General features: G+C 48.2%; 1 long non-coding RNA gene across 3 annotated transcripts in view; it reads left to right on the forward strand.

Annotated features, from left to right (window-relative positions):
• The window catches only part of LOC139358744 (uncharacterized), a 35,143-nt gene that overhangs the window by 13,888 nt on the left and 7,872 nt on the right, over positions 1-13,383 (forward strand). Inside the window, exons 1-3 of one of the 3 annotated variants that reach the window (XR_011614185.1) lie at positions 1,720-6,333; positions 6,769-6,965; positions 11,143-12,488. This is a non-coding gene — a long non-coding RNA (uncharacterized lncRNA). Of the gene's footprint in view, positions 1-1,719; positions 6,334-6,451; positions 6,966-11,142; positions 12,489-13,383 lie in introns of those variants that run through there. The other 2 variants (XR_011614184.1, XR_011614183.1) reach the window with 2 other exon arrangements.

Genomic DNA, 13,383 nt, shown 5'->3' on the forward strand with positions numbered 1-13,383 from the left:
ATAATTATTTTATACACTGGGAGCTTAAGCATTAAGGTGCATATGTATTTAGAATTGCGATATTTTCCTGTTGGACTGATCTTTCATCCTTATGTAATGTTCCTTTTTGTCTTTTTTAACTGTTGTTGCTTTAAAGTCTGTTTGTGTGATATAGGAATAGCTACTCAGCAAGGCGTGGTGGCTCACGCCTGTAATCCCACCACTTTGGGAGGCCGAGGCAGGCAGATCATGAGGTCAGGAGATCAAGACCATCCTGGCCAACATTATGAAACCCCGTCTCTACTAAAAATACAAAAATTAGCTGGGTGTGGTGGCGCACCTGTATACCAAACCACCTGTCTAGCCATCCTGAAAAAGGGTTATTGACTGCAGAATTTTTAGCCAATTCATTAGATAAAATGGTAAGTCCTTGTAAGGCTTTTGTTATACTCCCATCTGGGCCAGTATTGTTCGGGATTAAGGCACAACACTGAGTTTTAATCATAACACAAACTCCACCTTTTTCAGCTAATATCATGCCTAGGCTAAAAAATTAGCCATTCTGTTGGCCATCTGGCTGGTCAGCCCTAACTGCTCAGCTATTCCTTTGACAGCATCCTAGTGTAATTAATAAACTGCTGTTGGTTATAATAGATGTAATTTATCCAGTCTACATTGTTATTAATAGTTACCCATGGAAATATTGATTCAAATCCTGCAGCTATTTGGTCCTGGGCTTTGAATTTATCAGGTACTCCCCATGGGACTCCAATTGCATCTAAATAAACTTGAGAGTCAAAAAAACCATAAGGGCCTTCTCTTATTTTACAGTGTTGTGGTTTTTTTTGGTTGATGAAATGCCAGGGTGAAAGGGATAACCAATTGGACAAGAGCACAAGTACCACTCCAGTTACTTGGCAGAGTGTCCAGTAAGGGTCCACCACAGTACCACCGTACATCTGCTTGACGATGAGTAAGGGCAGACTGATGGGTAAGCTCTTGGAAAGGCTTAAGCTCACTGCATCCTGTTAAGCTTCCAAGGAACGCCAAGTTTTCCCCTTGTCAGGAGAGACATGAGGTGACATTGATGTTGGGAGACAGAAGCAGGATGGCCCTCTGACTCTTCATTGTGAGGTGCTGGATTGGGTTTTTCCCTAGTTGTCTTTAAGGGAAAGAGGAGGACAGGTCCCTGCCTCCAACGAAGAGCATAGACCTGTTCTTCTTGAGAGACTGGACTTTTATCATTTACATATTGAATTAGAAGTTGGCGGCCGGGCGCGGTGGCTCATGCCTGTAATCCCAGCATTTTGGGAGGCTGAGGCAGGCAGATCACGAGGTCAGGAGCTCGAGACCATCCTGGCTAACAAGGTGAAACCCTGTCTCTACTAAAAAATACAAAAAATTAGCCAGGTGTGGTGGCGGGTGCCTGTAGTCCCAGCTACTTGGGAGGCTGAGGCAGGAGAATGGCGTGAACCTGGAGGCAGAGCTTGCAGTGAGATGAGATTGTGCCACTGCGCTCCAGCCTGGACAACACAGCAAGACTCCGTCTCAAAAAAAAAAAATTGACACATCACAGTTTGAGGATAGGGTCCCTGAGTCCAAATAAAACAGCAGTGTTTTTTAATTTGTTGCTCTTTCTTTTTTCTTTTCTTTTCTTTTTTTTTTTTTTTTTTTTTGAGACCGAGTCTTGCTCTGTCACCCAGGCTAGAGTGCAGTGGCGCAATCTTGGCTCACTGCAAGCTCTGCCTCCTGGGTTCATGCCATTCTCCCACCTCAGCCTCCCATGTAGCTGGGACTACAGGCACCTGCCACCACGTCTGGCTAATTTTTTGTGTTTTTAGTAGAGACAGGGTTTCACCGTGTTAACCAGGATGGTCTCGATCTCCTGACCTCATGATCTGCCTGCCTTGGCCTCCCAAAGTGCTGGGATTGCAGGCCTGAGCCACTGCGCCCGGCCAGCTTTTTCTTATGTTTAGTTCTCTCATTATCTTTCCAATATTTTAACATGAGACCTAGGGGACTAACAGCAGGAATATCTTTATTGCTATCTTTATCCTTTTTACTCCCTGTCTTGCTTGGGATATTTCCCATGTTGAGTCCTAGTTAGGCTCAATCCCTTGTACTAGAGATTTATTGCCTATCCTTTTCTGGAGGCTTGCTGAGGCTTAATCCCTTGTATTAGAGATTTCTTGCATCGTCTTTTCTGGAGGCTTTTTGAGACTCAATCCCTCATACTAGAGATTTATATCCTTTAGCCCCACCTGCTGGAGGTTCCTTGCATCCTTCTTTTGCTTCGTCCACTCTGGTCGCTTCCCGGAGGGGAATTTAGATCCCTCTTAGCATTGGCATGTCAGTATAAACCCCACAGCAGGATCCGTCCTAAGCTGTATGAGATGACCATGGAACCGCAGATAGGACCCACTCACTCCACACAGCAGTAGTACTTAGTACCATTCACACAAGCAGCACTGCAAGCAGTAATGCTTGCGATCATTCACACACACTTTCAACCTCCAGAATATCCTGACCACCAAGGAAATGCTTTGTCACCCCAGTGATGTTTCTTACCTTGGTCTGTGCACAAAGTTACCTGGTCACTGTGGTGTTGCAAGCCTTTTTTCCCCCACATTGCTGAGAGTCCAGGTTTATTTGTCACACCGGCTGGGTCCTGATCCCTCACCCTGAGGCCACTGCAACGAGGCAGTGGGACACGTCTCTTTATGAGAGGTGACCAGAGACCCCTTCCCCGGAGGAGAATGGGAATCCCAGATAAGCCCCAGATTTGTTGGAGATAAATGCTCGGTACTGCAAAGTGAAACCAGCACTCAGATGAAAGTTTTCTCAGCAAGGCAATTTACTTTTGCAGAAGGGTGCTGCTTGTGTCAATCACGATTGCAAGAGTACACCAAACAAAGGAAAGCAGGGATTTTATTCCTAACACAATCCCTACCTCTGTGTCACTCCTCCATGGGCTGGGGTTGGACCGCACCATCTAATATGACCTGATTGGCTATTTGTGAATACTTTCCCAAATAAGGAAGGGAAGGGAAATGTGAGTTACAGTGGTGGGACGTGCGGTTTCCAAGGGAGGAATGGGTGAAGAGCGGGTAGCCAGGGGAACAGATGTGAGTTATTGATTAGGACTGACAGGGATGTTGTTTACAGTTACAGTACGTAGGGGCAATGAGGCATAGAGAACAAGAAAGTTGAGTTTGAGAACAAAGAACAAAGAAGTTAACAGGCTAAACCTTTGAAGAGGAATTTTACTGTATCCTACATACTTGTTCTAGTCTGTTGTTGACACTTTCCAGTGCATTTTGTATCTCTCTGTGTCTCCCGTTTCCAGAAATTGTGATTTTTTTTCTTATAATATCTATTTCTCTGGAGAATTTTTCATCCATAGCCTATATTTTCTGTTTTTCTTTTCTTTTCTCTTTTTTTTTTTTTTGAGACAGGGTCTTACTCTGTCGCCCAGAGTACAGTGGTGCAATCTCAGCTCATTGCAACCTCTGGCTTCTGGGTTCAAGCAATCCTCCTGCCTCAGCCTCCCAAGTAGCTGGTATTATAGGCACGCACCACCATGCCTGGCTAATTTTTGTATTTTTAGTAGAGATGGGGCTTCACTATGTTGGCTAGTTGGTCTCAAACTCCTGACCTCAAGTGATCAGCCCACCTCAGCCTTCCAAAGTGCTGGGTTTACAGGTATGAGCCACTGTGCCTGGCCAATCCATAGCCTGTATTGTTTTTTAAATTTCTTTAAGTTTGTTTTCACTTTTCTCTGGTATCTCCTTGAGCAGTTTAATAATCAACCATCTGAATTGTTTATCTGGCAATTCAGAGATGTCTTCTTGATTTCATTCATTTCTGGGGAGCTAGTGTGGTCTTTTGGGGGTATTATAGAACCTTGTTTTGTCATATTACAAGTTTTCTGATTTCTTCTCACTTGGGTAGACTATTTCAGGGGAGAAATCTGGAACTCAGGGGCTACTGTTCAGGTTCTTTTGCCCCACAGAGTGACCCCTTGGTGTGATGGGTTCCCACTTCCTCTAGGGATGGAGCTTCCTGGGAGCCAGACTGCAGTGATTGCTATTGCTCTTCTGGGTCCAGCCACCCAGTGGGGCTACCAGGTTCCAGGCTAGTGCTAAGGAATGTCCGCAAAGAGTCCTGTGATGTGATCCGTCTTTAGGTCTCCCAGCGATGGATACCAGCACCTGCTCTGGTGGAGGTGGGAGGGGAGTAAAGTAGACTGTGAGTGTGAGAGTCCTTGCTTGTAGTTTTGTTTACTGTGCTGGCTTTCTCAAATGCTGGTTATGCTAGCAGTGAAGTTGTCATGTGGACAGACTCAGGAGCTCTGGTTAGCCAGGATGTTGCAGACAGTGGAATTAGCTGTTGTTTTTGCCTTCCTTGGGGCAGGGTTATTCTGTTGTGAGTTGATGTAATGTCCTGACTTGGTTGACTTCCAGCCAGGAGGTGGCGCTTTCAAGAGAACACCAGCTGCAATACTAGGAGGGGGATATAAGCTTGCCCTAAGTTGGTCAGGATAAGTATTGGGATTTCTCAGGTGGTGGACAGGGCCATAAAGCTCTCAAGAGTTTATGGCTTTTGTGATCAGCTACCAGGGTGGGTAGAGAAATACCGTCAGGTTGGGGCAGGGTTAGGTGAGTCTGAGCTCATACTTTTTCCAGGAATCTTTCTGTTACTGATTTCTAATTTTTAATTCCACAGTGGTTGAAGGACATACTTGAAATAAATTTAAAATCTATTGAGATTTGTTCTGTGGTCCAGAATATGGCCTATCTTGGTGAATGTTTCATGTGTATGTGAAACTGAGGCATCTGTCCCTCAGTTTCAACCACCTGTAGATTTGTAATTATTGTTCCATTTACAGAAATTTGGAGGAAGGTAGAAGTTATTGTCTTGAACCATAAGATGTCTGTTTGAAGTCTTCAAGTTCCTCAGTGGTAGGCTCTATATCCTGTTTACCTTTGACTCTCTCAGCATAGTGCTTGGACCAAAATGGAAGCTCAGCGGACACTGGTTGAATGAATGAATAGATGACATTCAATTGTTAGGCGGTGTTCTTGTTTTTGATTTAGAAAATATGCTTATTGTATTATGCAGTGAGACTGAGTCTTGGCTGGGTGCAGTGGCGGCTTATGCCTGTAATCTCAATACTTTGGGAGGCCGAGGCAGGTAGATCACTTGAGGCCAGGAGTTTGAGACCAGCCTGGCCAATGTGACAAGACCCTGTCTCTACTAAAAATACAAAAAAATTAGCTGGGCATGGTGATGCACACCTGTAATCCCAGCTACTTGGTAACCTGAGGCATGAGAATCTCTTGAACCCGAGAGGCAGAGGTTGCAGTGAGCCACAATCATGCCGCTGTACTCCAGCCTGGGCTACAGATCAAGACTCAGTCTTAAAGGAAGAAAAAAGACTGAGTCTTACACACCTTTGTGTCTTTGTGTCTCTATGGGACTTCACACAGAGCTTGGCATATTGTAGCTGCTCAACTAGTACTGTTTGTGCTGAATTGAACCAACGAGATACGTACAAAGGGGCTGTCTCTCACTGCTGGGGATTTAAAGCCACCCTGAGGTATTTGACGGCTGTTCTGGCCAAGGTTGAAGAGGTTGTCCTGTCATAAAGTCCCCCTAAGACATGATGTCACACATAGACACCACTCTCCATGCAAAAGGGGGGGCCGGTGCACTGAACTCCCAGAGTTAGCTGGGCCCCAATGCTCCTCTCGGGTTTGGTCATAGAGCCCAAGAGGGGGTAGATAAGCTGCCTGACACTGATATGGTAAAAGGCTTATCTGCAGATTTCTAGCGTAGACAACAGCACATGCAAAGGCCTAGAAGTGAGTGTCTGAGGTGGAAGTTCAGAGTCTTTGTCGTCAGCAGCAAGACATGGAGAAAAATGACATTGAGATTTAGGCAGAGAGAGACAGAGAGAGAGACAGGGACAGAGATAGAGACAGAGAGAGAGACAGAAACTGAGATATAGAGACAGAGATAGAGACAGAGTTAGAGATAGATAGAGACAGAGAAACAGAGAGGGAGAGAGGCAGAGACAGAAATAGAGACAGAGATAGACAGAGACTGAGAGACAGAGAGAGACAGAGAGAGAGAGAGAGAGAGAGAAAGGAGTGGGAGGCAGGAGGTAAACCAGAGCATGAGAGGTCAACCAGCCAAGAGAAAAGGCGAGGTCGTTAAAGAAAGGGTCAGCTGGGGCCGGGCGCGGTGGCTCACACCTGTAATCCCAGCACTTTGGGAGGTCGAGGGGGGCGGATCACGAGGTCAGGAGATCGAGACCATCCTGGCTAACATATTGAAACCCCATCTCTACTAGTAAGTAAATTAAAAAAAAAAATTAGCCAGGCCTCGTGGCAGGCCACCTGTAGTCCCAGCTACTCGGGAGGCTGAGGCAGGAGAATGGCATGAACCCGGGAGGCGGAGCTTGCAGTGAGCTGAGATAATGCCACTACACTCCAGCCTGGGTGACAGAGCAAGACTCTGTCTCAAAAAAAAAAAAAAGAAAGGGTCAGCTGGGTTTGGTGACTAGGAGTGTATTGGTGACCTCAGTGAGGGGGTTTCAGAGGCTTATAGGGACAGATACAGGTTGAAGTGGATTGTGGAGTGCGGGAGAGGTAGAAAGCAGTAAATACACCCCCTGCCAACACCACTTTCAGGAGACTGGTGTGAAGGGTAGGGGGTCAGTTAGGACAGTAGCTGGAGAAGGAATATGGATTCAAGGGAGAAGGGCTTTTTTCTTTTTAATGGAAGAGATCAGCAATGTGTTTAGATGCTGATGGAAGGAGCCAGAAAAAAGGAAAAGGAGAATATTGAGGTGAGACGAGATACCCAAATGCCCAGGTGAGAAGACCAGATGAAATGGGGCACAGGAGCAAGGCTAGCTTCGGAGACAGGAGGGCAGCCTCCTCTTCTCCCCCCCGGAAGAGGAAATGGCCCATGAGAAGCCGGTGAGTGAATGGGTTTGGTGGCAGAAAGTTGAGGAAATGCCCATCTGATGGTGCCTGTGTTCTCTGCTGAATGTGAGGAAGACAGGGTGGAGTTAGAGGTTAAAGAGAGAATCTAAGGGACGGGCACTGTGACTCACTTACACTTTAGGAGGGCAAGGCAGGAGGATTGGTGGAGCCCAGGAGTTCAAGACCAGCCTGGGCAACATAGTGAGACCCTGTCTCTACAAAAAAAAATTAAAAAGTAACTGGGCGTGGTGGCGTGTGCCTGTGGTCCCAGCTACTCAGGAAGCTGAAGTGAGAGGATCACTTGAGTGTGGGATGTTGAGGCTGCAATGAGCAGTGATCACTCCACTGCACTCCAGCCTGAGTGACACAGCAAGACTCTTTTTTTTTTTTTTTTTTTTTTTTTTGAGACGGAGTCTCGCTCTGTCGCCCAGGCTGGAGTGCAGTGGCCGGATCTCAGCTCACTGCAAGCTCCGCCTCCCAGGTTTACGCCATTCTCCTGCCTCAGCCTCCCGAGTAGCTGGGACTACAGGCGCCCGCCACCTCGCCCGGCTAGTTTTTTTTTTGTATTTTTTAGTAGAGACAGGGTTTCGCCGTGTCAGCCAGGATGGTCTTGATCTCTTGACCTGGTGATCCACATGTCTCGGCCTCCCAAAGTGCTGGGATTACAGGCTTGAGCCACCGCGCCCGGCCTGACTCTGTCTTAAAAAAAAAAAAAAGTGGCTGGCCTCGGTGGCTCACGCCTGTAATCCCAGCACTTTGGGAGGCCAAAGCAGGTGGATCACCTAAGGTCAGGAGTTTGAGAACAGCCTGGCCAACATAGTGAAACCCCGTCTCTACTAAAAATACCTTAAACCCAGGAGGTGGATGTTGCAGTGAGCCGAGATTGCGCTAGTACACTCCAGCCTGGGCGACAGAGACTCCGCCTCAAAAAAAAAAAAAAAAAAAAATCCTCAGTAGTCACCTGTAGTCAACCCTTCCTCCTACTCCCACACCCTGGCAATCAGTGAAGTTTCCTGTTCCTGTAGTTTTGCCTTTGCAAGATTGTCATATAAATGGAAGATTGTCATATAAATGGAAATGTATGGTAGCCTTTTCAGTCTGGTTTATTTTACTTAGCACAAAGCATTTGAGATTCATCTAGTCATGTATATCAGTAGTTTGTTCCTTTTATTGTTGAGTGGTGGTCCATTGTTTGGATGTGCCAGAACATTTGGGCTGTTTCTAGTTTGGGGCATAAAATCACTATTAATATTCATGTACAAGTTTTGTGTGAACATAGATTTTCCTTACACTTGAGTAAAGAGCTAGCAGTGGAATTTTTGGGTCATATAGTAAGTGTAAGTTTAATTTTGTAAGAAACTCAAACTTTTTCAAAGTGGCTGTCTCATCAGCAATAACCAAGAGGTTCCAGTTGTTCTACATCCTCTCCAGCATGTTATTTTTGAAAGCCATTCTAAAAGGCATATTTCGATTTTTATTAGATCAGTATCGAAGATTTATGTTATTAAACTATGTAAACAGGCCAGGTGTGAGAGTTCACGCCTATAATCTCTGCACTTTGAGAGGCCAAGGCAGGAGGATCACTTGAGCTCAGAAGTTCCAGACCAGCCTGGTCAGCATAGTGTGACTCTGTACAAAAAAAAAAAAAAAAAAAAAAATCGGAAAAATACAGTGGCTCATGCCTGTAGTCCTAGCTACTTGAGAGGTCAACGTGGGAGGATCGCTTTAGTCCAGGAGTTTGAGACCAGCCTGGACAACATTGGGAGACACTGTCTATTAAAAAAAATTAGCTGGGTTTGGTGGTGCCCTGTGATCTCAGCTACTAAGGAAGCTGAGGTGGGAGAGTCACTTACTTGAGCACAGGATGTGGAGGCTGCAGTGAAACATGATCATGCCACTACACTCCAGCCTGGGTGACAGAGCAAGACTCCATCTCAAAAAAACTCCAATCTGTGCAACAGAGCAAGACTTTCTCAAAACAAAAAATGTAGACAGTAGTCCCAGTTAAGTCATGATTTTGGTTTTTCTTCTCTTTCTTTAGTTTTCTGTGCATGTATTATATAATTAATTCATTCAGATTTTCTGCCAAAAATAGAAATCTCTTTTGCAATACATTTAGACAGATCAGGTCATTTGTCCATATGATCATTTTCATGGAGACATATCTCAGGAGCCCTCCATCTCCCTGATTCCATCTGGATGGGGCACCCTGGAGGTCTGCTGCCTAGCTGTCCTCCTAAGCTCCCCATTCACCCTTATGCTCAGGGGCTCTCCCTGCCTGTTGTGCTGGGTCCCATGTTATCTTCTTTTCCGTTTCTCCTTTTAGTAAAGTACAACCTCCAGTTGCTTCCTGAGGGGTAGTCTTGAGACATGTATCTGAAAAGATCTCAATTCATACTTGCATAGCATTTGGCTAGGTATAGAATTCTAGATTGGAAATATTTTCTCTCAGATTTTGAAGGTCTTCATTATCTTACAGCTTCAAAGGTTGGTGTGGAGAAGTCTGATGAATGTTGAATTCCTAAAGCTCAGACTTTTTTGTTTGTATCTCTGGAAGTGTTTAGGTTCCGCTCTGTCCTCGGTGCTGTGAAATTTCTTGACAACAAAATCAGGGGCGAGTCCCCTTCATTCATTGTCCTGAACAGTTGATGTTTCCTTCTCTACTGGAAACTCATGTTCTTCATCTCTGAGAACTTGTCTTGACAAAAAAGAAATGTATTTATTTGACATCTCTCCCTGCCTCCTAGTCTGTTGTCTCTGCTGCCTCTTTCAGAAACATCTAAACAATTTAGCTGTTGGAGCTCCTGACCTCTTCTCTGTTCTTTCTGGAAAATATTTTTTTCAAGTTTAGCTTGTATACTTTGATTAGATTTTGCATTCCTATTATTATGTTATTTTTATTTTAAGGCAAGGTCTCTTTCTGTTGCCCAGGCTGGAGTGCAGTGGCAGGATCATAGTTCACTGCAGCCTTGTTCCCAGACTCAAGTGATCCTCCTGCCTCAACCTCCCAAGCAGCTGAAACTACAGGTGTGTGCCACCACACCCAGCTAGTATTTCAATTTTTTGTACAGACAGGGTCTTAGGTGGCCCAGACTGATGTTGAACTCCTAGGCTCAAACAGTCCTCCTGCCTTAGCCTACCAAAATGCTGGGATTACAGGCATGAGCTGCGGCATCTAGACTATATTTTTGTCAAGAATTAGTGGTGGTGGGTGTTTGAACATTTTTATTTTAGAGCCTCCTATTCTTATTTCATGAATGGAAAGTTTTATCTTTCTAAAGATATCAATTATAGATTTTTTTAAAAAGACAGTTTCACTCTTGTTGACCAGGCTGGAGTACAATGGCGTGATCTCACCTCACTGCAACCTCCAATTCCCAGGTTCAAGCAATTCTCCTGCCTTAGCCTCCCAAGTAGCTGGGATTACAGATGCCCGCCACCACGACCAGCTAATTTTTTGTACTTTTAGTAGAGACGGGGTTTTCACCATGTTGGCCGGGCTGGTCTTGAACGCCTAGACCTCAGGGGATCCACACGCCTCCGCCTCGCAAAGTGCTGAGATTACAGGCATGAGCCACTGTGGCCGGTTCAATTATAGATTTTTTAGGTTGAGGTGTTGACAGATCTCACCTCAGCCTTTTCTCTCTCCTTGTCATGCAGCCCATAGGGGAGACTGTCAGGCCAGTGTGAGGACTAATGAATAAATGCTACACTGTGCCCACTCAGGTGGGTAAGGGCTGGCACTCTTCTACCCCTGGAGTGCGGTGGCTATGTTGGCCCCCTTGGCTGACACAGTAAGGGGGACTGCACCTGGAGAGGATGGGCCAGTCAGGGAAGGACTGCTCGCCACTCATAGCTGTGTGTCACCCCTCCCACCTCCCTCTGTGGAGACGCAAAGTCAAGAGTAGGAAGAAGCCAGCCTCTGAGGTAAGGCTTCCCCTGGAAGGCTCAGGGCTGGGGCTCTCTCCTATCAGAGCTCAGTTAGACCCAGACACATGGCAGGGAGTCCCGGGGGTAGTGGCGGGCCCCCTCCAGGAAACTCACAAGGTTACCACAGCTCAACTGAAAAGGAAGAACTTCACAGGACTGCGACACTCCAGTGTGAGAACGGGAGGATGAGGTGCTCTGAAGGCCTTTCTGCCCACAGTCTGCCCTCTTATTCCTCCTGCAGGTCATGATCCCCAGGGGACCTGGAGGACTGAATGATGCTGCCCCCGAGGAGGCTGCTGTCTTGTCTTAGGAGGGAGAGCAGGTGAAGTCCCCATGGGAGGAAGCACCTAGCCCCATTCCTGCTGAGCAAGAAGAGGTGGCAGGGACCCCAGACTGGGAGGTAAGGACAGCCCGGGGCTTCAACTGGAATGTCTCCAGCATGGGTCCGACTGAGCAGCCACGGAGCACTGCAGAGTGGGAGGCAGGGAGGCAGTACTGGAGGCTGGCTCAACCTCAAGACCAGCAGGCCAAGCTGCTGTCCCAGGGGAGTGAGGACATCTGTGCAGAGCTGAGAGGCAGCAGCCATGTGTGAACAGACTGGGCCTCATCCTGGCCCCACCGACTTCTTGCAGACAGAGCCTGTTTCCCTGTCTGTGTAACACAGAACCTGCCTGATCTCACTGCTGGGTTCCTCTTCCTCCTGCCAGGAAAATAAAAAGGTTCAAAAGGAAATTGCTGGGTATCCATCTGGTAAGACCACCGGCCCAGCGTGCTGCAGGGCGCTGCTTCCATCCTACTTCTCAGCGACTGCTAGGGTCACACACACCCCAGCCCTTTCCCGCCTTCCTGAGCTGTGGAGGGGAGGGAAACAGCCCAGGAGTCAGGTACCTGGACCTTCCTAGGAGCCTCCTTGGGTGGGCAGGAACTCCGGGCCACTCCCCTGAGCTGGCTGCATCCCTACCTTTCACCACAGCTGACCTGGCCCCCGGGCATCTCAGAGGGAGGTTTGCTCCCAGCAGGGGACTCAAAAGGCCGCCGGTTTCTACTTTGCAGAGGCCTCTGAGGACAGCAAAGAGCATAAGGCCCTGGGACTGGTTCCCCGTGCTCATGACAGAGCTCTGCCTGGACTGGCTCTCAGCCTCCAACACCCTCAAGACTCAGAACTGTGAAGAAAAAGTTTCCACTAATTCCAAGAGTTGCTGCTGCTATAGGCCCTGCTGCTGCCTTTTGGGGCCTCCATCTTCAGAGAAACCCAGTGTGGCTTCATCCACACTCCCTGTCCCCACAGCTGCAGGAACAGCACTTCCTGCCACCGAGCCACGTCACCACAATGGATTGTCTCTGGAAGGGACAAGGGGGCCCTGGCCGGCCTTCCGACTGACTCGGTGCCAGGGGATGGACCAATGTTCCTCTCGTGCTGACAGCCGGGCCACACCCTGGCAAGAGGGCATTTACAGAAATGCTGGCGGGAACCGCTGCCAGGGATGCTGTAGGGTCCTCTGGCAAAAGAGGTCTCAAGTGGCTTCTCAGAGTGTCTGTGGTTCTCTATCCCAGGCTGTTCCCTAAGAGGGTCTGCCCAGGACTCAGGTAAGCAGATGCTCATTAGAAACTCTTGGGCACTGCCTGTGTGCCCAGCCCAGCCCATTATGTCGGTGAGGACAGACATAGAGGACAGCGGTCCCTGCCTTTGGTGGGCTCCAGGCCAGCAAGGGCTACAGCCCCAGAAGGCAGAGCAGGAAGACGGGACTCAGGGTAGCTGAAGCAGCCTTCTCATTGGCAGAAGGGAAACAGAAGCCCAGGGTCACATGGGGTAATGGCAGAGCCAGGACTAGGGTCAGGGTCAGGGTCTCTGGCTCTCAGCTTGCCCATGCCACCACCTCCTCCTCTGCCCGCCCCAGTGCCTCATAGGCCCAAGGTTGACTCCTGTCCCTAGGGCAGGCCTGTGGCCCACAGGGCTCATGCATGGCCCCTGGCCAAGCCTGTGGGCCCTGCCTGACCCCGTACCGGGAGGATGGCACCTAGGGTTGGAGCCCAGCAAGTATTCTCCAGCTCCAGCCTGGCCCCGAGGGCAAACTTGCCACTGGTCAGGGGTCTGGACAGCGGCATGTCTGAGGACCCAGAGAGGTGGCCAGTCGTGTGGTGAGGTGACAGAGGCTGAGGACGGTGGCTTAGTCCTGGGCTTCCATGGGGCCTTGGGGCCTTCCCAGGGAACGTTCTGGCACCTGCTGACTGAGGTCTGGGAGGTAGCCCTGGCATATAGTCCCTGATGCCATGATTTGTCTTCCTTTTTGGAGTGTCATATATGAAAGGAGGTAACTGTTGTGATGGTGCTGGCGGGACCGCTGCCTCTGATGAGGGGTGGGCTGAGTTAGGCCTGAAATGTGGGCCTCCAGGCTGAGTCCTGCCCTCTCCACCACACTCAGGGCTGACACCTCTAGTCAGCCCATTCTGGCTCCTTCCCCCAGATGCCAGAACAATGTAG

Source organism: Macaca nemestrina, chromosome 15, assembly GCF_043159975.1.
Source record: "Macaca nemestrina isolate mMacNem1 chromosome 15, mMacNem.hap1, whole genome shotgun sequence".
NCBI lineage: Eukaryota > Metazoa > Chordata > Mammalia > Primates > Cercopithecidae > Macaca > Macaca nemestrina.